Here is a 26,582-nt window from a genome sequence, read left to right as displayed (position 1 = left end):
CAGACAAAGTAGGCTTATAAATGCACATCTTTTTATGTTTATAATGTATCAAATCTTTAATAGTTTTTATTAACCTTTCATAGGCTTTTATTTTAGATGAGGCACACACAAGTTATACTATATACAGTTTTTTGTAAGTGCAGAGATGCCATTCTTTTGGATTCATCTGGATATCGGATTAACGATTTTGAATGAATTTGAGATAGTTCTAACATAGAATCTGCAACATTTCTGATATAATTACATAAACGTACAGTAGGTCATAGTCTGACACATTACATGTCAGCTGTAACAGTTATGCATTTTGATTAACTGTAAATTCTAACTGCATTTGAGTTCTTTTGCATTTAAGAATGCAACACTAGTCATTAAAATAGTTCATAAATCTGTTGTTGTTTAAAAAGAGTTTCATTTTCACACTGCTCAAGAAATATACTATTTAGTGTTTACTTTTTACTATTATCATTGTTAAAAACAGTTTTTGCTCCTTAACATTTTAGTGAACACAATAATAGATATCTCTTTTTCAAATCTTGCCACAAATGTTTGAAATGATTTTAATTGTAAAAAAAAAAAGTACAGAGTGAAGACATTTAGATTATTTCAAAATGGTAATTTGATAAATGCTTTAATTAATGTAGTGAAAATATTTAATAAATACAAATAAATGCTCACTGAACTTTCTATTTATTAAAGAATCCTGAAAAGTAAAACATAAATTCCAGTTTGTCCACAGAAAATGTAAAGCAGCACGATTACTTTTAACATTGATAATAATCTTAAATGTTTCTTGCGTATCAAATCAAATTGTAATGATTCCTTAAAGATCATGTGGCACTGGAGTATTTTTTTTTTCCAAGTGAAGTAAAATTCTGCTTTTTAATTACACCAATAAATTGTATTATGTACAATTAAAAAAACAAAATTGTATAAAATTCTAATAGTACTTTATAGTATTACTGTTATCACATTAGAATGTGAACTTACCAGCCCTTTCTTTACATTTACAGTCCCTGTGTCTGCTGTTCAGGAAAATGCAAGAACAGGTATGCACACTGCACAGCAAGTGTGCAAGTAGGCTACTCTGGTCAATGCACTTCATGTTTCAAAATACTATAATAATTTTAGATTTGGATGAGCCGCATAAAAAAGTGATACTTTATACAGCTTTTTGTCAGTTAAAATTGCAAATGACCTTGCGTTACATGTACTTTGAATAATACATTAAAATAGAGAACTTTTTTTATTGTAATTTTTCACAAAATTATTGTTTTAATTTTTTTGATCAGATAAATGCAGCCCTGGTGAACAGAAGACATTTTTCAAAATCATAAATAACTAATCTTTCCAAAAATTTGAAAGGTGTTTTAGTAATAACAATTCTATTAATACTTTGTTATATTATATGATTAAATGATTATTTATATTTTCACAGAACATTGTTATGTACATTTTAAAGGCACAATATTAATTTTTTTTCGCTAGAGATCACATTTTCAAAACAATAACAGAGGCAAAGCTTGATAATGCAATAACTGAGCATGAAACTATGCACGTGCTCAGTCCTTCACTCAGTCTAGTTAAGTATGTGTAGCATATTCATGCAGAAATGGCATCATTGCTGGGCAACTATGGCCAGGGATGAGTCATTTCTTAAACCCAGAATATTTACAAATCTTTGAGAATGTTTGAAATAACACAAGTACACAGCTGTACAAAATATATAATACTATGCAAGTGGTTTTTGGATATTTTATTGCAAAAATGTTACACATTGTGTCTTTACTCACTTTACTCATAGTGTCTTAACAGAAAAAAAAAACGCTGCTTGCAGAAGTGTTCAGAGCACTTTTAATAGTTTTTATTTTTATTGTGCAATTTTACAATGTACAATAACTCTTTCATAAAAGTATTTATTTATTCTTTTATGCCAACATTTTTATGAATGTTTAAAAATTCTTGTCATTTTCTTTACTTTTAGAAGTTGCACCCACCATACAAATACAATTCCAAAATGCAAAGCAAACAATAGAAGTTCAAAAACAGAAAATCCTTCACCTTGAGGATAAGGTTAACTCTCTGAAAGAGGAGAGAAATTATCTTCGTGCAAGACTTGAAGATGGTAAGTTACCCTCCAGCCAGTCACATTGTACCCTACATGAAGCAACTTAAAGGGTTAGTTCACCCAAAAATGAAAATTCTGTCATTAATGACCCTTATGTCGTTCTAAACCCATAATACCTCTGTTCATCTTTAGACACAAATGAAGATATTTTGGATGTAATCCGAGAACTTCCTGGTCCTCTATAGACTGTATAATCATCAGTTTAATCAGTTTATTGTCAACTAAAAAAAAAATTAGTCTGGGAGAGCCCAATGTATGCAATCACTTTCAGTGCTGTTGAATTATATTTGTCCATAATTTTGTGCTTGTACAGTTTGGAACATTTGCAGTTTTATCCATATTTTGTTTAAGTTTACTTTGTTCTCAGTTAATTTATTATTGTCTGTCACAGCTTTAATTCAGAAGGGTCCCTCAGAAGGGGTACCTACACAGACTGCAACGACAAGAAAGAGCAGTACTTCTGAATCTTCAAATTTTTCAACTTCCGAGTCCTCTGATTCTGAGCCCCCAAAACACAAAAAAAAAGAAAGGTTAAGGAGAAACACAGAGCGAAAAGACATAAGAAATCAAAGAAATTGACTTCTGACTATTCCAAAAGAGGTATGTCATTTTAATAATGATACTTTATACAATTTTTCCTTTGCTTAGGATAAGTAATTTCATAGTCACCCATCTTATAAAAGTTTGTTTATTTTATTTTTTCAGTGCATACCCCAGAAGAATCGCTGAAGAGGTACTACAAGGTATTAAACCTTGTAAAACAGGGCCTGAGTAAGGCAGAGGCCTACAACAGACTAAACGTTGACAGGAACACAATAGTCACCCAGGCTCCAATTGCAGAGTTAGCAGCAGCTAATCCAGAATCATTCCGCAAGCTAAGGCAGATGTTTAAAAAGGGAGATAGCATCCTGAAATTTGCCGAAAGCTGTCTTTGTCTTTGTAAAGAAAAGGCCAATGAGGATGTGATTAAACAAATGAAAGAGGCAAATGACCTGCTTGACATAAATAAAAAATGAACGATAAGCACACATTATAGTTGTTAGGGGGTTGTTCTTGTGTTAGGAATTTGTTTAAATCATTTAATCCTGACAATGTTATAATGTTCATATATAAATTTTTATTATAAAACGTGTGTTTGCACATTTTTATGCATATGTTACATGGGTTCACTGCAAATTGAACAACAGTGTTTATGTAGGCATTTGTTTTAGGTTAATAGTAAATTTTATAAGGGCATTGATATTTGGAAATGTTTATTTTCAGGTTTTATTTTAATTTATTTGATTTTTATTTGTTGTGCTTTACTCTTGTGCTACTTTTACAGTGCTTGTTTTTTCTTTAATAAATCTAGTACTTATATAATGGTTGATTTGTACTTCTGTTTAACATTTTAACTCATCTTTAGTAGTTGTACTAGGCTAAATAAGATTCCAAACTTTAGTCTTTAATACTTAAGGGGAAACTTCTTTATAATCTGTAACATCAAACTCATTAACTAGTCATTAACTAACGTGAGTTCATGATTTGTTGAGGCATCTTTATGTCACGACTTTACTTGAAGGGGCACATGATGGTTAACTCATTATTAACTAGTCATTAACTAGCATGAGTTCATGATTTGTTGAGGCATCTTTATGTCATGACTTTACTTGAAGTGCACATGATGGTTAACTCATTATTAACTAGTCATTAACTAGCATGAGTTCATGATTTGTTGAGGCATCTTTATGTCATGACTTTACTTGAAGGGGCACATGATGGTTAACTCATTATTAACTAGTCATTAACTAGCATGAGTTCATGATTTGTTGAGGCATCTTTATGTCATGACTTTACTTGAAGGGGCACATGATGGTTAACTCATTATTAACTAGTCATTAACTAGCATGAGTTCATGATTTGTCGAGGCATCTCAACATAAGTCATAAATTAAGTGATCAGTTGCACATGCAGTATAGTTTCCAGGCTATTTAAATAAGTGAATGGAGGTATGTATTCTTTGAGGTTGGATGAAACAGAGTAACATAAAGGAAAATCACTTGAAACAAAATGAATTTAGGTAAAGTATTTGTAACCGAATTAATTTTCACGAAGTTATCCATGATGTGGGAACGATGTAAAGTAAATGATAATGAAATGCAATAATCCAACTGAAGCACATCACCTTAATACACTCCACATTTACGAAACAACATTCTTCCTGGAAATAAATATAATCAGAGCTGTCGTCAAGAACAACATTTCTGGTAAGTTGTTAACCAGGGATAGTGAAAAGTACATTTTGAAATGCTTAAAAATTGTCTGCACCAGTCACGTGTACAAGTCAGGAGTAATACTGAAGCGTGGTGTATGTGTGAAATGCAATAAAACAGTGCAAGATTAGTGCTGATCAAGTTGATACAGTTCTGAGTGATGTCTGCTGTTCTTCTTTCTTCTTAAAGAGTCAACTTGATGAAGCTGATCATTCGTTGTTAATTAACATGTTAACTAACAAACGTGTGTTAACGTGTAGTTAAGGTGGCTGTAGTTAACACATGAATCCTCATGATTCCAGGCGTAGCTAAGGTTAGTCCATCATTAATTCCTTATTGGTCCATTAATTAGTTCATGATTAATAAACTATTAATTCAGATATTAGTACATCATTAATCATGTACCCTTATTGTAAAGTGTTACCAATTCAGGTTTGTAATAATTTTAAAGGTCTCTGTGCCAATGGTAAAATGGTCTCAATTTCACAATAGTCATTTATATAATGAGAAAGATCAAGAACTTTTGTAGAATTGTGTTCTGCTGAGAAGGAGGTGTGTCCCCCTTTAGGGGTCTTTGAGAATGTTTAACTCCAACCAGGTTATGTGACCACGGGAACCTATTGAACCAAAATGAACGTTATGTTTTTACAACTGATTTGAAGATTTCTTTGTTGTCTGGTCTGAGTATTTAAGGGGAGTGACAAAACAGTAGGGGGCGATTCTGTAGTCACATTAGCCCATATTGTGGAGTGCATCTCATATGCTCCATACTATGTATCTTTCTGAAGTTGGGTATATTATTATTTACTCAAAAATGTTATTGTGTTGAACACATTGCGCCCATAGAGAACATTGTATAGTTGTTTGTGTTACTACCTGTGCACATTGGCTAGTTAAGTTTATTCTCTAAAATACTTTGTGCTTTGCTATACATTTTAGACCATGTGTCTTAAATTAGAATAACTATTACATGTGTGACTATGTTAAATTTGTTTGTCTCCTGCGTGGATTATGTGGTCGTTCCCCATGTGATTACAATGTCTGTGCAGGAGAAAGGTTGCCACATGGTTACAATGTGATTCACAATTGCACTCTCCTTTCTAAATTGGCTTCTAATTGTTTCATTATGTAATTGACATGATACAATTATACCTGACTAATAATAAATTGTTATATTTGATTTATCCTAAACTCATCTGGAATCATTATGACTAGTAAACTGTGAGGAGGCTTTTGTTACCACAAATCTATGGCTAGGATAGGTCAAACTGAAGGCTCAAGAATGATAGGAGCAGTAGGCACATCATCGGAGACCTTTTAATTTCTGTCTATCACTGCTGTTAGCAGGGCCAGCTGTAGGTTATGTGGTGCCCAAGGCGAGAGTGCCCTCCCCCCCCACCCCCGGAAAAAGCAGCTCCCCAGTTATTCCGTAGTTATTAATTTTTTATTTTAAGTTTTCACACAACAACTCTTTAAAAGCAACAACCTGAAGGATACAGTAGAAAACTTGGGGTTAAAATTGGGGTTAAAATTGTGGGCTATTTACACAAAGAGATAATCTCAAACTCTTTCCAATGTCATTCAAAACTTAACAAGTCTGGACTTCCTGGCAGCAAAGGCATGTATGGTTTCATCAAATGAAATTTGTTTTGACACTTCCTGATTGATGCTTATTAATGCCAGTCCACTGAGACGTTCCTGAGACATTGTGGATCGCAAATATGTTTTTATTAGCTTGAGTTTGGAGAAGCTTGGTGACAGCAATTCTCAGGTGCTATCCATAGATTGGGATATGCTTCCTTAAGGTTTTTCTCATCAAGAAACACCAGCAGTTCATGTGTTGTCATTTTGGGTTTCCACAATCAGTTCTTCCGCATCTAAGCCTGATTTATCTCCAAAGGTCAAGGTGTGGGTCAGTTCTTTAGCTTGCTTCACAAGCTTATCAGCTGGGAGATCAGGGAAGTTTGTGAGAACACTAAACTTGCTAGCAATGTCACCCATCATTTCTGTTCTCTCTCTTAGAGATGAAATGCACACATCAACAGCTGCATTGAAAAAATAAACTTCCATTCTCTTCAGTGCATCACTAAGCTGCTCATCGGGAGCCTCGTAGGAAAACTGCATTTTGGTCACTCTGAGCCTCTTCTGCTTTAGGGAAGCAACTACATTCATCTCCTCACACAATTATTTTGCAGAGGATTGTGCATATGCAAAACCAGTGCTTCTGTAACTGGCAAGGGAGACCTCAGCTTTTTTTCAGGAGGTCCACAGCAACATCCAAGTGCATGGTTGGAGATTGCAGCAGTTTATTGACATTCTGGACTTTTACTAGAATATCATACCAGACAACAGTGCAAATGCAGAAGCGGTATGAACCAACTTCTTCAGCTAGAGACTGTGCTTCTTATTTTATGACTGAGTCTGCTGTGCTGTCTCTCACCTCAATGAGCGCATCTCTAACTTTGGCAGCTTGAAACCTTACAGCCGCCACACTGTTAATTCGGCTCTCCCATCGTGTATCTGCCCAGGACTTCAGTGTTGTGTTCACGTGCTTTTGGAGAATGGACCACCTTTTAGTGGAAGCAGAAAACAAAGTGAACAATTTTTGCAGGTAGCCAAAGTAGCCAGTTGCATGTTGCATCTGCAGAGCTCTTTGCTGCATCTGAGACAACTAAATGAACAGAGTGTGCTCCGCATGGCACAAATAGTGTGCAGGGGTTTATTTGCTGTAGTCTTGCTTGAACACCTGCCTTCTTCCCCTTCATATTTGCACCATTATCATATGCCTGCCCTCTGCAGTCTTCAAATGGGATGCGTAACTCTTGAAGTCTCCCTAAAATTAGGGCTGAAAGGCATTCTCCAGTTGTTTCTTCTGCCTCAAGGAACCCCAGGAAGTGCTCTTTTATTTGTGGAATGCCTTCAATTGAAACAGTTCTCAGAATCACTGACAACTGCTCTTTTTGGCTCAAATCTGGAGTGCAGTCTAAAATTATTGAAAAATATTTTGACTGTATGATTTCAGACACAATGGACTCCACGATCCTTTCACTGATACAGTCAATGATTTCATTTTGGATATTTTTTCCGAGGTATGATGTATGGTTCGCTCCTCCTTCCACCTTGGCAACATGCTCTTTTAGGACAGGATCAAACTGAGCCATGAGCTCCACTTCCTTCAGGAAGTTGCCATTGTTAGGTGCATTTAATTTGTCAGTGGTCCCCCTGAGTGCAATGTTGCGCTCAGCCAATGACTGGATGATGGCGACCAACCTGGTAAGCACTTCACGCCACCGTCTTCTTTCTGCATTTATCAGTGCCATTTCCACTTTGTCTATTGTTTGGCCTGTTCTTATGCGGCTCTCTAGCTCCTTCCACAATCCCATGTTCTTGGTGTGTTCTGGACTATTCTCATGCATTTTTAGAGTCTCACTACATATTTCCAATATTGAAACCCATCCCTACTTAATTTAAATGCTTTCTGGGAGAAGAGCTTGCAACAGAAACAGTATAAACTATCCATTTTGGGCGAATACATCAGCCACGTTCTCTTGATTTTCTCCCCATTCACTAACTGCCTGTGGGCATAGTGGTGATGGAAACTTCTTCCATCCTCACTTTTAGGGAATGTGAAATCTGTTTTTACTTCATAAGATCCTCAACTAATTAATTCAGTTCTCACTGCATCAGTCAACTGGTGTGGCCAGTCAGCAGGATCCACAGGGCCAGCTTACATCTGTTGAAGCTGATGATGTGTCTTCAGGCTGTTGGATTGGAGCACTGAGTCTGCTGGTGCTGTGTCCTTCTTCTGTGAGAAAATTAAACACAAACATAGAGCAACTATAAAATATCTGTAGATGCAATAGTGATGATTTTACTTCAAATACAAGACCCAGGTTTTCAGGTGTTCACTGTGTCCTATAATGAGTAAACTCAGTAGGGTTACATGGAAAATGTAACCCACGATAATGTCTTATTCAAGTAATAGAGTTGTAGTTACTATGCCAAACTATTGATGAAAATGCCATTATGAATGCCAATAAATGTTAATTTAGTATGAACACACAAACTAATGTCCATAATTTTATGCAAATTTACAACATAATTTGACAATGTGAAGTTATTAGAAATACAACATCTTTAAGTAAGAAGACAATTTCAAATGTGTATGTTAGGGTGTCTTCAGAGTATTTAGCATTGATTGTGTCAAAAACAAGTGTCTGGTGTGGATAGATTAAGATGGCATATATCGATATATGTGATAAGCCGTTCAATTTGAAAAAGACCGTTTCTACTGTATGTTACAAATAGCCTAACAAGTAGCCGACTCACCTGGTTCTTAATGCTGAGATTGTAGCTCAGTAAATGTGCTGCTGCTGCTTGATGGCTGGATAGATGCTACAGCGTAAACAAGAAACAGAGACTGGCGTAAAATGTCATGCTGTGTGTTAGACAGTGCAATTTTCACTCCCCGACGTGTCGGATGAAGTCAAAATTCCGCTACACACCCACTTGTAACAGCTTTCTTCTGATATAATACAAATATTAAATTCATATTTGTATGCCTTCTTATTAATAATTGAAAAACAAAATCATGAAAGATCTGTCCTGCAATCATACTCCAAATCAGAAAAAAGTTTACATTCTTCACCGTGAGGTCCAGCAGGTGTAGACAGTGCCGCAGCGTCAACAGATGTCTGTCATGGCTGCAGATAATGTCTCATTGCAACTGGACATGATTCAAAAGTAAATTTATTTGGAAAAAGTTTCGAGATACTGTATTGTGTATTTTACACATCTAGCAAGGAACTGTGCGTGGTGATATCAACAGCTGTAACAGTGGTGTAGTCTAGTTTTTTGTAGTGAGTACACTGTAATATATACCCCCCCCCCCCCCAGCCTCGTACTCACCCATCCCAGACCGTCACCCCACCACACTCACTAATGCATACAGTATGCATCAACATGTAATTGAGAGCATTATGAAATATTAGGTGTTATCAACATGTCAATTTATTACAAGCAACACAAGACTTTAACAGCCAATGACATTTACAGCTGGGGAGACTGGACTGATTTTCTATTGTTTATTGTTAATCACCCTCAGCCAGTTAAGAGCTACATTTAGCCTTAGATGTTATATGAATATGGTCTCTGAAGCACAGGTTTTATCAGCTGACAATAAAAAAAAAAAAAACATTACTAATAATAATAATAATATTAATATTAATATTAATTAATTAATTAATAATAATAATAATAATAATAATAATAATAATAATAATAATAATAATAATATTAATTAATTAATAATAATAATAATAATAATAATAATAATAATAATAATAATAATGCATTTTATTTACTGTTAAGCTGTAAAAAGTTGTTGGTCATCTTCATCTTTATCTCCTCCGGGTAGGCTGTGAGCTTGATGATATAACGTTAGTCTACATAAGTTACCTCTGCTTTGGGCCCGTTTTTCTTCCTCCTCCTTCCTTCGTTTTCGGAAAGCCGATCCCGATGGCTTGGGTGTTCTTTTCATCATAAAAGATTATACATATATGATCATTTATAGCCTACAACTGCCAGGGGGGCTTTTACCCCATCATTTAAAGCGCTATAACCAGCTGTCAGATGTTTTCGCGCCACTCCTGAGCAATGCGCGATTGAGTTTGACAGCTGCCTGTCAGAGTGACTCAGTCGTTTTTTAGGATTGTAAATCTAGTAAAAGAAATGGACAAATACAAGCAATGTGTGGACAGTGCACAGTAAGTGTACAGCGTGTGTGCAGCTTTCATAATACGATACATACATTTAATTAACTTTTTGTTTTATTATTCTGCAATTTTGCGCCCCGTCCAGCAGATGGCGCCCCAGGCGGCAGCCTGTGTCTCCTGTCGGCAAAGCCGGCCCTGGCCCTAGGCGGCAGGCAAAACATGTATTAGTCTACCTACATCCTCTGACTAGCATCAGACTGGCGAGTTTGTGACCGTAAGATCCACGTGAAGCTAGCGTGAGACTTAAAAGAGACATTAGGTCCCGAGTGAACGGATAATTGAAAGTATAGTGAGTCTGGAATAATCAAATATCAAAATTGATACATAATCAACCTTTGTGATCAGTTTTTAAATAGAAACATTGTCTAGATTTAATGATCATATGAAATTGGAGTCAGATTGAGAATGGAGCTAGACTAGGATTTAAACTAAATCCTGATAAATTCAGAAACGCAAGTAAAAGAATGAAATACGCATTAAACCTTCGACCAGGATGCGGGATTCTGCTATTTGGGCCGGTGGGTGGATCCTTACAGCACAAATGTGAGAGATCCAGAGTGTCTAGTTAAGAAGGCTAAAATCTGAGCGCAGTGTTTGTTGTTGTTGAGATCTCTTCTAAAACTTTTAAAGAGACAAATATGAGACTACCAGAGTCTTTAGACTCTGAGAAAAACCTAAACACAGTGTGTGATGCTGTTGAGATCTGGTTTAAACATTGGAGGAGAAAAATATGAGACCATCAGAGTCTTTAGACTAGGAAAAATATCTAAGCACATTGTGAGATGTTGTTAGTATCTCTTCTAAACACTGTGAGAGTGTTAGAGTTTTTGTCTCAGGAGACAAGTCGAGAAGCAGGAGACTAAACAAAGTAAAAACATTTAATTCGTTACGGATGCATAACTTGTGCAATGCAATACAATGTGACATGATGTGCAGTCGCATATTTCATAATGTCATATTTGAAAAATTGATTGGTTCCTTGTGCCAAGTAGGCCTGCCCCCGACTAAGGATTTTTCATGTCAACTAGTCGCACGTTTATATTAAATCAATTAATATAATAACTTACTAAGCCATCTTTTAATATGCATTTAGACATATTATAGACTATATTCCATACTCAAGCACGCATAAAGGCGTAATTGTAAAGCACCAGCAGAAGTAATGATTATGAACCGGCACTGACTCTCCATTTCCACAGTAGGCTAGGATGTGCCTTTAATAGAGAAATGCACCTTTTCATATGTACAACATATTTAAAGAGGATTTGTTTTTTATTTCAATTGGCTCGTTTAATAGTAGACATTTCAAGCTTCCGATATTTATTTCTTATGTCTGTGAGCCGGTTCATTGTTGTGCTCCATTCATAGAGACTGGATGAGATGGCAGAAAGCTGTTTTTCTATATAAATAAATAAATACAAAATATTGTACAGGTACTCCCATGTCACACAGTAAGCATGATAATACTCTGACACTCCTCATAAACACTTGAAATGCACCTATATAGCGATTTTATTTTTTATATAAAAAACAAACAAACAACCTTCAGCACCTGCATTCAGAATTATCTGGGGCCGACCTGCCTAGCATGGATGAGAGTAGGGAGAGCAGCAATAACCCCCCAGGGTAAATAGAACAGAACCAAGATAAATGTATTGCAGATATCATTAAATTTCAATGATTTTATGTACACATTTTATAATTAGTCTGATTCAAAGGAGAATCAGAAGGCTGAATCCTTACTGACAGTGTGGGAATTGGGGATGGAGGAGGTTAATTAGCTGTTGAGCAACGCAAAAATTGTTGATAATATGGAGGTACCTGATGTATGTATGCTTAGTTGTTATATTCCTACAGGTAGATGGGGATCAGCTAAGAGTTAGCTGATGTGAGCTTGAATAACTTGACCTGTCAGAATCAACGATGCACATGATTTTAATCAAGAGCCGCAAGCGATTCCATCTTTTCTTTTAATGTTTGATTTAACATTGAGGCAGATCTATATTAAGAGCTATTGTAATGCATTTATCTAATACAATGCTATACATCCGATTTTTCCCCAACCATTAACTAAACGTTCACGTAAGTTGAAACAGATTATATTTGTGTGAATCTGCCAAGACATTTTGCAGTAATGTACTTTATAGGGATATTGTGTGCTCACGGGGAGGCATAACTTATGCATACACACAAATGTCAGTCAGCACAATAATTATTATTATAAAAAAAATTTATCAGTATGGGCATACAAACTTATGGATTCATGTCATCAAGAATTTGATTTGAATATTTACAAAGCTGGAATGTTGGACTTAAAATAAAATAATAATAAATAAATAACCTAGGGTTGTGGGTTCGAGTCTCGGGCCGGCAATACCATGACTTAGTTGTCCTTGAGCAAGGCACCAATTCAAAATATTTTGGCCAAAAATGTCACGTATGTCAGAATGGTGTTTACGTTGTGTTGTTTCCCTCCCCCTGTGCCATCCTTGCCCTTATTTGGTTTTTGTTCCTGTCCCTGATTAGATCTTCATTTGTTTCCAGTTGTGTTTTATTAATTAGCTTGTTTTCTCCAGTGTTCTTAAGCCCTGTGTTTCCCTGTCTCCAGCAACTGCTGTTTTCTTTAAAGCCATAAAATTGTTGTGTATCTCAGAGCAACACAGAGGTGTTTCCTTTCTGAATAAATCCACGTTTTGAATGAATCATGTGAACCAATGATTCAAAGAGAGAGCCGTTTACGTAACCCTCTGATGTCTAGGGGTTTTTGGGGGCCCGGAAAAGTTTTGACATGCCCTAACTTTTGTGCTTTTTTTCAGTTGCTTATAAACATATACATAGCTAAAGTCTGAAAACACTAGATTCAGTACAAACTGGGCTACAATAATATGTAAATAGCATGTATGTACATGACTGTTTTTGAGAAAGAAAATGTTTATGCATGAACAATGAACATCACATAACTAGCATTTGCAAAGTGTATATTGTTTATGTGCTCTCAAATACACTAAATGATAAACTACATTATTAACATTTGTGTGTTGGTCACTGATACTAGTAGTACAGTAGAACATTTAGAAGATGTGAAAGAAACTTTATAATATGTGTCACTTGATTATACATTAGTCAGGAATTATAGTTTGGAAAAATTCTAAGTAGTAAAATGTGTACATGTTATGTGAAAACTAATACAAGTATATATATATATATATATATATATATATATATATATATATATATATATATATACAGTGGGGATCGAAAGTTTGAGCACCCCTTGCAGAATCTGTATGAGAATGCATGTTATTTTTTATTTAGTACTGTCCTGAGTAAGATATTGTACATAAAAGATATTAACATTTAGTCCACAAGACAAAAAAAAATGCTGAAATTATTAAAATAACCCCACTCAAAAGTTTGGGAACACTTGGTTCTTAGTACTGTGTTCTGTTACCTGATGATCCTCGACTGTCTTTCTGTTTTGTGTTGGTTGTGCATGAGTCCCTTGTTTGTTCTGAACAATTAAACTGAGCAGCGTTCTTCAGAAAAATCTTTTAGGTCCTGCAGATTCTTCAGTTTTCCAGCATCTTTGCATATTTGAACCCTTTCCAGCAGTGACTGTATGATTTTGAGATACATCTTTTCAGACTGAGGACATTTGAGGGACTCAAACACAACTATTTAAAAAGATTCAAACATTCACTGATGCTCCAGAAGGAAACAAGATGCATTAAGAGCTGGGGGGTGAAAACTTTTGAACACGACGAAGATGGCCAAATTTTTCTTATTTTGTTGAAATATAATTGTTTTCCATTTAGTTCTGCCCTTCGTAAGCAACAGAAGATACTTGTATGTTTCCCGGTACACAAATTAAGTACAATTTACATTGATCTTCAAATTCCAAAAGTTTTCACCCCCAGCTCGTAATGCATCTCCTTCTGGAGCATCAGTGAATGTTTGAATCTTTTTAAATAGTTGTGTTTGAGTCCCTCAAATGTCCTCAGTCTGAAAAGATGTATCTCAAAATCATGAAGTCACTGCTGGAAAGGGTTCAAATATGCAAAGATGCTGGAAAACTGAAGAATCTGCAGGACCTTAAAGATTTTTCTGAAGAACGCTGCTCAGTTTAACTGTTCAGAACAAACAAGGGACTCATGCACAACCATCACAAAACAGAAAGACAGTCGTGGATTATCAGGTGACCACACACAGTACTAAGAACCAAGGGTTCCCAAACTTTGGAGTTGGGTTATTTTAATAATTTCAGCAATGTCTTTGTCTTGTGGACTAAATGTTAATATCTTTTATGTACAATATCTTACTCAGGACAGTACTAAATAAAAAATAACATGCATTTAGTATGATCTCTCTTATATTTTGAAAATTACTCATATTTTCACAGATTCTGCAAGTGGTGCCCAAACTTTCGATCCCCACTGTATATATATATTCATGTTTATGATCTCTGCTGGATCAATCGCTTCATTGTTTTTTTTTCTGAGGTAATCCAAAACACAAATCCTTAGGTAATCCTCAGTGCATTTTATTGGGGTGAAGCAAAGCACGAAGCGAAAAGTAAAAATAAAATAGAAAAAACTTGAAGAACAGTCTCGCTGCTTTGTTTGCTGTGGTATGGGAGTTTACACGCTGCATGCTTCAAATGGAACATAATAATATCTATAGCACGTTCAGCACATGGGCACAGGCAATCAGATATAATGAAAGGAGACGTGAAAGACAGGACATCGCCTGTTTTCATATGGATTACATAACCACAGAATATTTGTTTTCCGTAAGACTTGCTTAGTTTAAAAGTAGACATAGCGCAGTTTGCTAGCTGAATTACAATAGGCCGCCTCATAACATGCGGGTCGGGTCAGGTAAGGAAATTGTACTTTATTTGCGGCGGGGGCCAAATAATTTCATAAAAGTGGGACCCGCGGGTTGGAAAAAACCCTGACACGCGCATCACTAGTGTGCATGTAATACTCATGGGAGTTGTAGTGTCATAATGTCACACTGCAATATGGCCTATTTCAGATGCCTTTTAAAAACACTATAATTATTCAACCCGTCAAAGTGGCTAGTTGGAGTCACTGTGTTACCCACCACAAGCAAAATCCACCCGCATTTGGAAGGTGTTAATGTCAAGCCCTGGTTAAAGCCCTTAAAGGCCCATTCGGGATATCACCAAAAACAGTGGCACACTGTTTTGTTGTAGAAAGAAATTCTTCATGTAGATAAGTAAACAAGTAACCATTCTGATGAAATAACTGTCTAACCTGACTGATACCATTCTTAAACCAGTTTTCAAAAAAATAGGGACTTATGTTTATAACAGATATTCTTATTATTCCAAATCAAGTAAATAGTTGGAGGAAAATTGTGTTTGATAGTCATAGACCATGCCAAAAATGCTTGTTTGTGGAAATTAGAAAGAACAACAGGGATCTTCTCAATACTGTAGTTACATAATAATAGAAATTCAAACTTCCCAACTGTGATAAGATATACTTTGGTATAATATTCCAAATACTGAATGGATTTTTCAAGTTATTCCTCAACCAGTTGATTTTAAAGGTATTGTTTAACATGGAAAAATCAAACAAATTAAGACCTCCGTTACTGTACAGTATTTAGACATCCAAAATGGGTAATACCGCTGCACGTACCTCAGACGCAGGGTTAACTGCAAGTCAGTCACGTGTTAAAAATCATTTGCGCAACTTACACCAGGTGGCGCAAAGGCACGGATTGCGAACTGAATGTAATTGTAAAATGAAAGGAAGATGTAAAACAATAACATTATAATATTACATTATAACATCCTTAAAAGCCATTAAAAATAGAATCGTCTTAGGCTACAGTCTACTCATCAAAAATTTTTATAAAGTCCTTTCGATTCATTATTGGTTAAATAATAATGTATCCGTCGATAATGAAACACATGTGAAATCCAAAGCCTATTTTACCTAATAAATAAGAGTTTAGCTTCAAATGGGCAACATGTTTGGATTTGTCCCGAATGAGAGAGATAAGCCCTACCTTACATTATGTATCGCTTTAAATTATTAAGGCCTGAGCACTGCAGTGTGAGGACCCTATTGGAATTGTTCCATTTCTTCTTCTTCTTCTTCTTCTCTGAAATAAATCGCATTTTTGAGGGCCTAAACATGCTCTAAAACTCACAAAACTTTGCACACGCATCAGAACTGGCGAAAATCGTTATACACATGTAACAAACCTTTACCTACAAAAAAAGTATCTTGGTACAAAATCCTAAACCCAACAGGAAGTATGTTATTTTGAATTTCCTGTATGATTTTTGTGCAGTTTTTGCCATTTCCATGCCTCGTACATTGACAAAATTTGGTGAGGGTCATCAAGACCTCAAATTTGGTGAGGGTCATCATAAGACTTTTGTGATGTTAAATTGCAAAGGTTCTGAGCTTTCGTCCAAGGGGTGTGTCCCTGGCGGCCGGACAAATTTTGATGTTTCGCCATGAAACAGGAAGTTGCTGTAACTCAGGAAAGCAATGTCTGATCTTCCCCAAACTTCACACGTGTGATAGGTGTTCTGTTCTGAACAAACACCCATGACAAAATTTAGTAATAGTCATAGCGCCACCTGTTGGTAACAGGAAGTGACATGGTTAACACTGTTACAGACTCCTAGGAACATATTAAAAAGTGTAAACAAGTGTTAAATAGGCTGGCAACATACTAGATACATACTAGCAACACTTAGATAAGTGCTAAAGCATGCCAACTATGGCATTGAATAATGAAGTTGCTGTAACTCAGGCTAGCAACATCCAATCTGCCCCAAACTTCACACGTTTGACAAGAGTCCCGTACTGAACACATCAGCATGCCCGTATTGAGTTATAGTCATAGCGCCACCTGTTGGTAACAGGAACTGTCATATGTAACACTGTTAGTGACTCCTAGGAACATATTACATTTTAGATTTACATTTTATTCATTTAGCTGACACTTTTATCGAAAGCGACTTACAACTGTTATATATGTCAGAGGTCACACGCCTCTGGAGCAACTAGGGGTTAAGTACCTTGCTCAGGGACACATTGGTGTCTCACAGTGGATTCGAACCCGGGTCTCTCACAGCAAAGGCATGTGTCTTATCCACTGCACCAACACCATATTAAAAGTGCCATCAAGTTATAAATACACTGGCAGCATGCTAGAAGCATACTAAAACATGTTAGCAACAATTAGCTAAATGCTAAAGCATCATATTACTGCAGTGAATCAGGAAGTTACTGTAATTCAGACATACAGTGTCCAATCTGCCCCAAATTGAACAAGTTTGATAAGAGTCCTGTCCTGAACACATCAACATGCCTGTATTTGATTATAGTCATAGCGCCACCTAATGGCAACAGGAAGTGGCATGTTTAACATGGTTATGGGCTACTTGCAAAATAATAAAAAGCATCAACAAGTGTTAAATAGGCTGGCAACATTCTAGAAGCATACTAAAACATGCTAGCAACACTTAGCTAAGTGTTAAAGCATGATACTAATGCAGTGAAAAAGGAAGTTGCTGTAACTCAGGCAAGCAATGTGTGATCTTCCCCAAACTTCACACGTTGACAAGACTGTATTTGCTACATTTGTGTAAGCATTACACATAAAAACATGAGCAATGGAAACGCTGTACATACCAGATCTGTCGTAATAACGAGTCATAAACACATCCACAGCTGTAAATCCCGGTTTAGTTAGAAAGGTAAGGGTCCACTGAACGACATCTCATGGAGCACGTTTAGTACAACGAAGCAATAACTCACGGTCAGAAACTGCATCTTGGTAGTAAAAAAACGGCATGGTTTTGCAGCGTACATTGTCACAAACAGAATGAGACAATCCACCGGAAAAAGGAATGAAAGAAAGATAGGCGAAAGATAGTATATTTGAATTTTGGCGCTCCCTCGTGGCGCGCTCTGACACTGTCATCTGTCAGCTGATGAAGGCAGAACTTAAAGCGATCGTCTTTTTCTTTGTTTCTTTTACTTTTCAACTGTTTTTATAAATGTGAGAGTGTGTTTTATGTTGAATGTGAATGTATCTGCATGATTACCATCTGTTTGAGTGCAAATCATCCCAAATCAGCTCGCTATTACAGTATGATCACGGCTATCAAAGTAAACATGTCTATATGAATAGAGAGAGTGGATTATATACTTTGGCACATTTGTGTTATTTCCATCTGTATAAGTGGCCATCAGCACATTAGCACTTATTTGCATCGTAATTCATAGTAAATGCTGCATTTCTAGCAATCTCAGGATTTTCTGTAACTGGCAAACAAAGTTAAATCTTTTTTTTTATTTTTCCTGTTATTCTTATTTTTCTTACTCAAATATTCTTATTGTATTTTTCTAGTGCTCAAATAAATAAATCACTGGCTAACAAGGATTTGTAGTAAAGTGAAGAGAACTAAAAAATATCCTGTTGGTACATTAGCCTATAACATTATTTGGCCTGCCTTTACTGCCGTTATTATTTCTGAATGTAATAAAATAAAACTCTCACAAAATCAATTTATTTTTTAGCGTGTTTAAAAAAAACAAATAGGTGGTTAATAGGTTAAAATGTGTTAGGCTTGTTGTGGGTTAACAAATTTACATTATATACTTAAGAACAGAGTCTAGGTCTAATCTAGGCTATGTTTTTAACTACTTACAGGTTTTGTGTATGTTTTTATCCAGCTTTATTTTCCATTGCATCTGAAAATGACTTTGTGCATGCGCATTCCCTTGTTCAACCTGCTTCTCGCGATGCTCTGATGTGGACGATTTCAAAATGTTTGATATAAAGGTTGCTGTCACATTTTATACAGAAATTTTTCATTAAAAAAAAAAAGTCTAAATACATTATATTGCTAATTTTATGCTAACATGCTATCAAGGTCTTCGGATACTATACAAGATGCCAGTTCATTTAGGCTATTTAACATGCACTGTGACATTTTACCATTTCAACTTAAAAATCCTTAAGATTTAAGTCAGTTTAATAGTTTCTAAATTCAAGTTGAATCTAGTATTTAAAAATCGGTTTTATTTGTTTAAATGATTTTTATGAATTAATAAGTTAGCATTAATTTAGGAGGTGAAAATACATTGAATTTACAAATGGCATGGGATTTTAGAGCATAACAACTGAAGAAAACATTTCTATTGCTGTGTCTCATTTAGAAGGTCGCATTCGAAGGCTGCATACGTCATAGAGGTTGTCTCATTTCAGAAAAGCAAGTAGCACACTCCGAATGAAACCTTCGAATGCAACCTTTTTTCACAGGAATTCGAAGGATACATGAGGTGTATCCTTTGCTGCTGAATATAACCCAGAATTCTTTGCGTCGCCATAAATAACCATTGTTTATTTGAAAAAATGGCAGCGGCAGATCTACACACAAATGGAGATGTGGTGTTTAAGTGTAATTATTTTGAAGTTCTTCATTTTTATTAAGTTGAATTACAAGTGTGGTAAACATGATTACAAGTGTCTAGCTCCTTAAACATTGAATTAAATAAAACAAGTAAAAACCTTTTCTTTTCAAATTACTTTCCAAATTTAGAAATAATTTTCCTAATATTTATTTTCTTTAATAAGTGTGAGAGCGCAACGACACTATGTGTTGGCATAGCAACGTGACACTCCGTATACCCATCCTAGAGAGGATTCGACCTCCAGAGAATGTGACCTCTGGAGGATGTGGCCTTCTAAATAGCCCCTTTCACACTGCACGTCGGACCCGCAATATTCCCGTAACATTGCCTGGTCGCCTTCTGTGTGAAAGCGACCACGTCCCGGAATTGATTACCAAATTGAACCCGGGTCGGGGACCTAGTAACATTGCGGTAATCGATCCGGAACAAGCGCTGTGTGAACAAAAGCCAGATCTAATTCCGTATCGAAGTGATGACGCGCGTTATCGCGTGACTTTTTTACCGGCTGTTTTGAAGGAAGATCAACTTTCGCGATGAAAACATATGTGCAAACTGTAATGAAGCAGAGATCAGTTAGTTCCTCACTTTCCGCGCTGACGCCGAGATCGTTTGCTTGCTTCAGTTAAAGTATAACGTGCCAAGCGTTGTCGACTCGTACATTACACGTCACGCGCTGATGTCACGTGTCGTTACGGGATCTTCAAGGGTTGTGTGTGAAAGCACGCACATATACCGGGTCATCACTGGCAGTGTGAAAGTACCAAATCTAGCGACCAGGGAACGATTACAGGAACACTTTACCCCTGTATTTGCCGGAATGGCAGTGTGAAAGGGGCTAATGAGACACAGCTATAAGCACTGATGATGCATTTTTTTTTAAAAATGTCACTTGAAGGTTTTCAACTAAAATATTTCAACCATATATCCTGTGAATAACACACTAGTGTTTTTTTTTTTTTTTTTACTCTCTATTTAACAGCATAAGCTCATTGAAATAGGTCTTCCTTCAGATATAGACTGAATGTCTTCCTGCCTTGCTAAATGTTGGGCTCATGTTAAATGAGTTGTATTCGCTCAAACTGATTTAGTAAAGTCAAACAGTGGACGGTGAAGCTGGGTCAGTTAGCGCGAGTGCTCGCTGTGAAGCAGGAGCAGCTGACGGAGGATTACACTTGGTCTACACTTGGATTAGACATTTTGCTTTTAGAGTAACTTTGAAGAAATGTTTTGATCCACTTCAAATGTTGACTAATGCAATATAGTTTATTAGTTATTATTACTAAATTTCAGAGGAAGTTGTCTTAACTCCAAAAAAAAAAAAAAAAAAAAAAAAAAGTAAACTCTTGTGTTAATTTTGTTTCATCTAAACAGTTTTTTTAGAGTGTGAAATATAAATTCTCACAGAATGTAGCCTATATCTTTGTTTTCCTAAATCCCAAACAGTGTCCAGAGATCAGTAAAGTATCCTTTTATGAACATCTTTTATAGGCCATTTTAGATTTGGGAAATACACATGCATTACAGACATGACAAAAAAAGTTTTTGGAGACTATTATTATTATTATTATTATTATTTGTATATACAATGCCTAAACCAGAAGCAACAATACCTACAGAGAAGGGTTGGCCATTGTCAAAACATAAAATATCATTTTTATTTCACAGGAATCTCTCTATAATGGTCTGTACGCGTAAATAATGCTTTAAAAACTTTAACAGAGATGTCTAAAGGGTATTAAATAGGTCTGCCCCCACGTAAGTTTGTTCTAGTTACTAAGCATTAATTTGTCATTATTCGTAGCATTATTCAACTGATTGCAGGTTTATATTAAATTTACATCTATAATCCTTAATGAGCCTTAATATATTACGCGCTCAAGCACATGCATTAAGTTTGCCACAAAGCACAGGCAGAAGTAGCCTAATAATTGTGAAAAAGGAGAAATTTGAATTATTTATTAATAAACAAATATTTTCTTGCTGGTTGCAAGATGAAATTCACAGTGCTCTCTCCACATGGACGTGCCTTTAGAGAGAAATGCAACCTTCACAGATTACATAACACTTTCGTTTTGAATTGATTAGTTTAAAAGACGTTTCAAGTGTTCTGTAAATATATTTCTCATGTATGTGAGACACCTGAATTTTAAGTTATTAATTATCAGTGAAACATTCAAGTTATCGAGAGGGCGCCTCCCTGTCATGCATGTGCATCAATAATTTTCATACAAACACTTGTGAATGTATAATAATTCACATTTTGCATATGCATTAGAAAGTCAATCATTTTTTACATGCAATTATCCAAAATAAATAAATAATAATATAGTAGACAAATAAGAATAAATGCTGTGTGTCGCACGCAGCAAGGAATATGATACACACCTGCATTTAAAACATGTTTCAATTTTTTTACTTAAATTATACGAAAGCAAGTAAAGAAGGCTCATTTTAAAATCACTGAAGTTGTCAATTAATGAAGCTCTTATTTACATATTGTGCATTTTTATTATTATAATGAGAGAACTTGAGTTAATTAATCAGTCCATTCTTTAGAGTTTCAAGGTTTTAGCTAAATCATGCAGACTTAATTTATTCATTTCGTTTTAATAAAGCCTAAATAATGGGAGCGAAATTACAGTGCCTCACGTTTAACTAAAATAAAGGAAATAATTGATAAAACATGCAACAATTTCTTAATCAGTGTACAGACAGATATCTTTTCCCAAAAAATTCTAATATAGGATTAACTTTTAATCTGATGCCACAATTTCTTAGTAATATTCATATTATATAAATAATACTGCACACCTAGTAAATGTGTCAGATCTAAAATATGGTGTAATACTGTGTAGCTTAGAGAAAATATAAGCACAAGCTCATGGCTTCACATTTATCCTGAATTCGTTCTAAGAAATGCACATAACTTCATAAGTAATAAACTTTAATCTGTGAAAATTAAATATATTAACTACAGTGTTTTTCTTTCATTTTTCTTGACTGCAGCTGTCAGATGTAGATCGGTGAGGCAACCCAGCCGGCACATGACCGACCTTCAATGTTGAAATATGGTTGAAATAAGGTCAGTTGTGGTTTCAACGTTGATTCAACGTTTAAAGTCGAATGGTTGAAAAACTTCCAGCACATGACCAACTTTCATCGTTGAAATATGGTTGAAACAAGGTCAGTTGTGGTTTCAACGTTGAAACAACGTTGATTCAATGTTTAAAGACGAATGGTTGAAAAACTTCCAGCACATGACCAACTTTCATCATTGAAATATTGTTGAAATAAGGTCAGTTGTGGTTTCTATGTTGAAACAACGTTGATTCAACGATGAACGGTTTAAAAACTTCCAGCACATGACAGGTCAGTTGTTTTAATGAAACAACGTTAAAAATGTTTAATGCTAAATGGTTGAAAAAGGTTAACAAGCTTTTAAATTATTTATATTAAATTATTTAAGATTATTATTATTTTAATAGCATTTTTAAATATTTTAGTCATGATACCTATTCTAAAATCTAAAGGTATATGTTAAATATTATCATCATTAACAACAATAAAACTATATACATTTCGCTGCTTTATCACACTGAAACAACTCCCATTGGTAGTTTTATTTTATTACTTCGATCATGATTGGTTAATCTGGCTGTCATTCAGGAAACTGGACAATGAATCGGTTCGCGCCTTTCTACGTTTAAAAATATGACCGTTATTGTTGTCTTTCTGTGAGTGAGGCGGCTGACTGTGAGCTGCTGGTTGTTTTAACTGACTGCTCAGTCAGTCCCAAATTATTTAATATTTGCCTGTAAATATTTTTTTATTTTGAGCGAATTTGATTCGTGACATGTCAATGGAGATTATGGAGATCACAGATGAACAAATTAGATGCTCACCTAATGTGTTTGCTGGTAAGTTAACGTTATATGTGTTAATATCTGTCTTTTAGAGATTTTTCCAAATTTTCCTGATATGAATGAATCCCATGCATTAGGTGTGTTATATATGTTTTTTATTCTCATAATAGTTTCAAAGTGTTTTCTGAAACATATAAGTGCAAATGTCGGTACAATTTTAATGAATTAATGAAAATGAATAGGATTGTTTAAAGCCATGGTTCTCAAAGTGTCAGGCCCCCTCTAGTTGTTATGCAGGTGAATCAATAAATTAAACTAATTGATGTTAATACATTTTAATTTAATCTTTGAGTAAGTTTTTTTTTTACACATTTAAGTATGTTACAGTTAATGTACAGTACAGTTTTGTAACATTTGTTACATAATTACATTTAAAATTACATTTTAATTTAAACTTTTTTTTTTTTTCATTTACCTGTAACTAAGCACAATGTAGTGTTAATGTTCAAACTGTATTTACCATGGTAAAGTGTCTGACAACAATTAATATCCTTGTTAGGATAAAATTGCCTAATTTTTTAACCGTAGAGCTGTAGCTGAATAGCTAGGCCTACTACGCTGCTGAAATTTAATGTTGGTCATTATGGTGGAACTTAATATTTAATATTTAATAACAAATATTTTCTGAAGTGATACTTGGTTTTAAAAAGTTTGAGAACCAATGGTTTAAAGAAATGGTATGAAATCCTGCTTTAACTTTTCAGTAAACCATTTCTTCTTTCCCCTTATAGAGTCATCAAGGATCCAGCTTGTTCTTGAAACATTGGTAAGAAATTGTTCATCTTCTACAAAACATTGCACTGTCACTTCTGGTAGATATTCATTGATCTTTTGTGATAGGTTTTGATTGTGCTTAGTTTAATAAAAATGTACTGAATTTGATTTTACTTATTTTACTACACTGTATTGCTAGTGTTCTGATTAAAACAGTGTAACTGGGGGCTCTGAAAACACTGCTTGTGAATAATTTGTTAATATTGTACATTTTCATCTGAATACATTAAATAAGTGTTTAATGAATAGTGTTGTCCACTTTGTTTCCAACCTCACTGTTGCTGAACTGTAAAGTGAAAATATTGTGTGATTTATTTTGTATTCAGTTTTCAGTTATATATATTTCACAATATCAAAGTTATTGTGAAACATTGTGAACATACCTAAACTCACTGGTTAAATCTTATGTGCCCTCCAGAAGTTTGCGCTCTGCAAGTGAACGACGCCTTGTGGTGCCATCCCAAAGAAGTTCAAAATCACTCTCACGGATCTTTTCCTGGACTGCCCAGCTGGTGGAGTGACCTCCCAATCTCAATCCGAACAGCTTTGAGTCTTTACTCATTTACAAGAAACATCTAAAGACTCATATTTTTCACCAGAACTTAACCAACTAATACTAGCACTTTTCCTTGTTTTCTTGTCTTTCATAAAAAATAAATAAATAAACAAAAAAAAACTGGCTATGCGTTCTGTACTAGACTAACTGAGTCTTGTCATGGCACTTGTATACTGTCGTCATTCTCTTGTTGACCTGACTGCTTCTATTGTTCTCATTTGTAAGTCGCTTTGGATAAAATCGTCTGTTAAATAATTAAATGTAAAGAAGACACAGTCCGGGGGGGTTCCCGTTAGAAATCAACTGGTTGAAGGTTCCCTTCTCGAAATGTGCAACACATTTTCACTGCACAAATGTACACATCTTTTGTAATGAGACACATTATTAAAACGTGTTTTTGACAGAAACTGTAGTTTTCCACCAAAATAAAAGATCCACTGGTTTTAGTCCTAAAGGTACAAGGGTTTGTCTTGCAAGTGCTGCAAAAAATATGCATTTATATGCAAAAACATTTTACAAAAACCCTTAAATATTATTGTATTTGAATTGTTCTACTACATGTTTTTAACAATACATCCATGCATACTCTGCATAATAAAGTTTGGGATTATTTTTGGGAGTTTTATACAGTATGTTTCCAAAATAAAACTGCTGTTTTACAATTTTGAGCATGTGGTAGTTTTTTGAAGTTGATTGAAGTCATTGCTGCCAGTCATTTGATTTTAAGCCTTGCATGTACCGTGTTGATCTAAATGCCAACTAGGATCCAACTGAACATACCATTGTGTCTTTCTACATGGTGCAAGGTACGACGGTGAAACAACGTGTTATCAACATTGATTAAGTTTTCAAAATCAACACCTCATTCAGCTTTCATCCAAGGTCTGCAGAACGACCCTAATTCACCCGTAATGAAGGTAAGACAGTGAAACAGCGTCGCGATTTCAACGGTGAATCAACGTCGTGATTTCAATGTTGATCCAATTTGCAAAATCGAAAGGTAATTCAACATTGATTCAACATCAGGATTTCAACGGTGAATCCACGTCGCGATTTCAACACTAAATCAACGTCGTGATTTCAACATTGATCCAATTTGCAAAATCGAAAGGTAATTCAACGTTGATTCAACCATGGTACCTGACGTTGTTTCAACGTGAAAATGTGCTGTGATGCGCTTGTTTGATAACGTGTGGTTAAAGCACCACTCAGGGTTCAAAAGCTGTAAAATGCACTTTGCAGACACGACGGCGGTGGTACGTGAGGTTTTGGTTGGCCACCTACTGTAGCTGTTGGACAGATTTTTTTATGTAGTGAGTCTTATTCTTCAATACAAAGTTACATAATTGTTAATCAATCTTTTTATACATTGTTTTATCAGGTTCTAAAGAGATGGCTGCAAATGTTAGATGTGAAATGCCCTCTGCCTTGGACAGAAGAAGAATCCTTCCTTTTAAAGACAAGTCACTTGTCAGCGAACACTAGGGGATTGAAATAGGGAGACTAATTATAGCATAAAAGGTGACACAGGTAAAGCAGTAATAACAAAACTAGGATAACAATGGGGTGGGGCAAGAGAATGAGAAAACAAAAAGAACATGGCCCAAAGACAAGGCCATGTGCTTGCACACAAAACACAGGCCTGTCTTGATCCTGCCTCAAGACTAGACAAAATCGAGGACAGAATCATGACAGAATTAATCCA

The 26,582-nt window shown here is 35.4% G+C and overlaps 1 long non-coding RNA gene across 1 annotated transcript; it reads left to right on the top strand.

The window, feature by feature from the left end:
• The first annotated feature begins 2,643 nt into the window (after window positions 1–2,643).
• Window positions 2,644–3,253, top strand: LOC113116861 (uncharacterized). The gene is made up of 2 exons (XR_003294088.1): window positions 2,644–2,725; window positions 2,831–3,253. It is a non-coding gene; the product is annotated as an uncharacterized LOC113116861 (long non-coding RNA).
• Window positions 3,254–26,582: the final 23,329 nt, after the last annotated feature.

This window comes from Carassius auratus, chromosome 16 (assembly GCF_003368295.1).
Source record: "Carassius auratus strain Wakin chromosome 16, ASM336829v1, whole genome shotgun sequence".
NCBI classification, from domain to species: Eukaryota; Metazoa; Chordata; class Actinopteri; order Cypriniformes; family Cyprinidae; genus Carassius; species Carassius auratus.
Note: the sequence above shows the minus strand (reverse complement) of the source record. Positions and strands in the feature narration are given on the sequence as shown.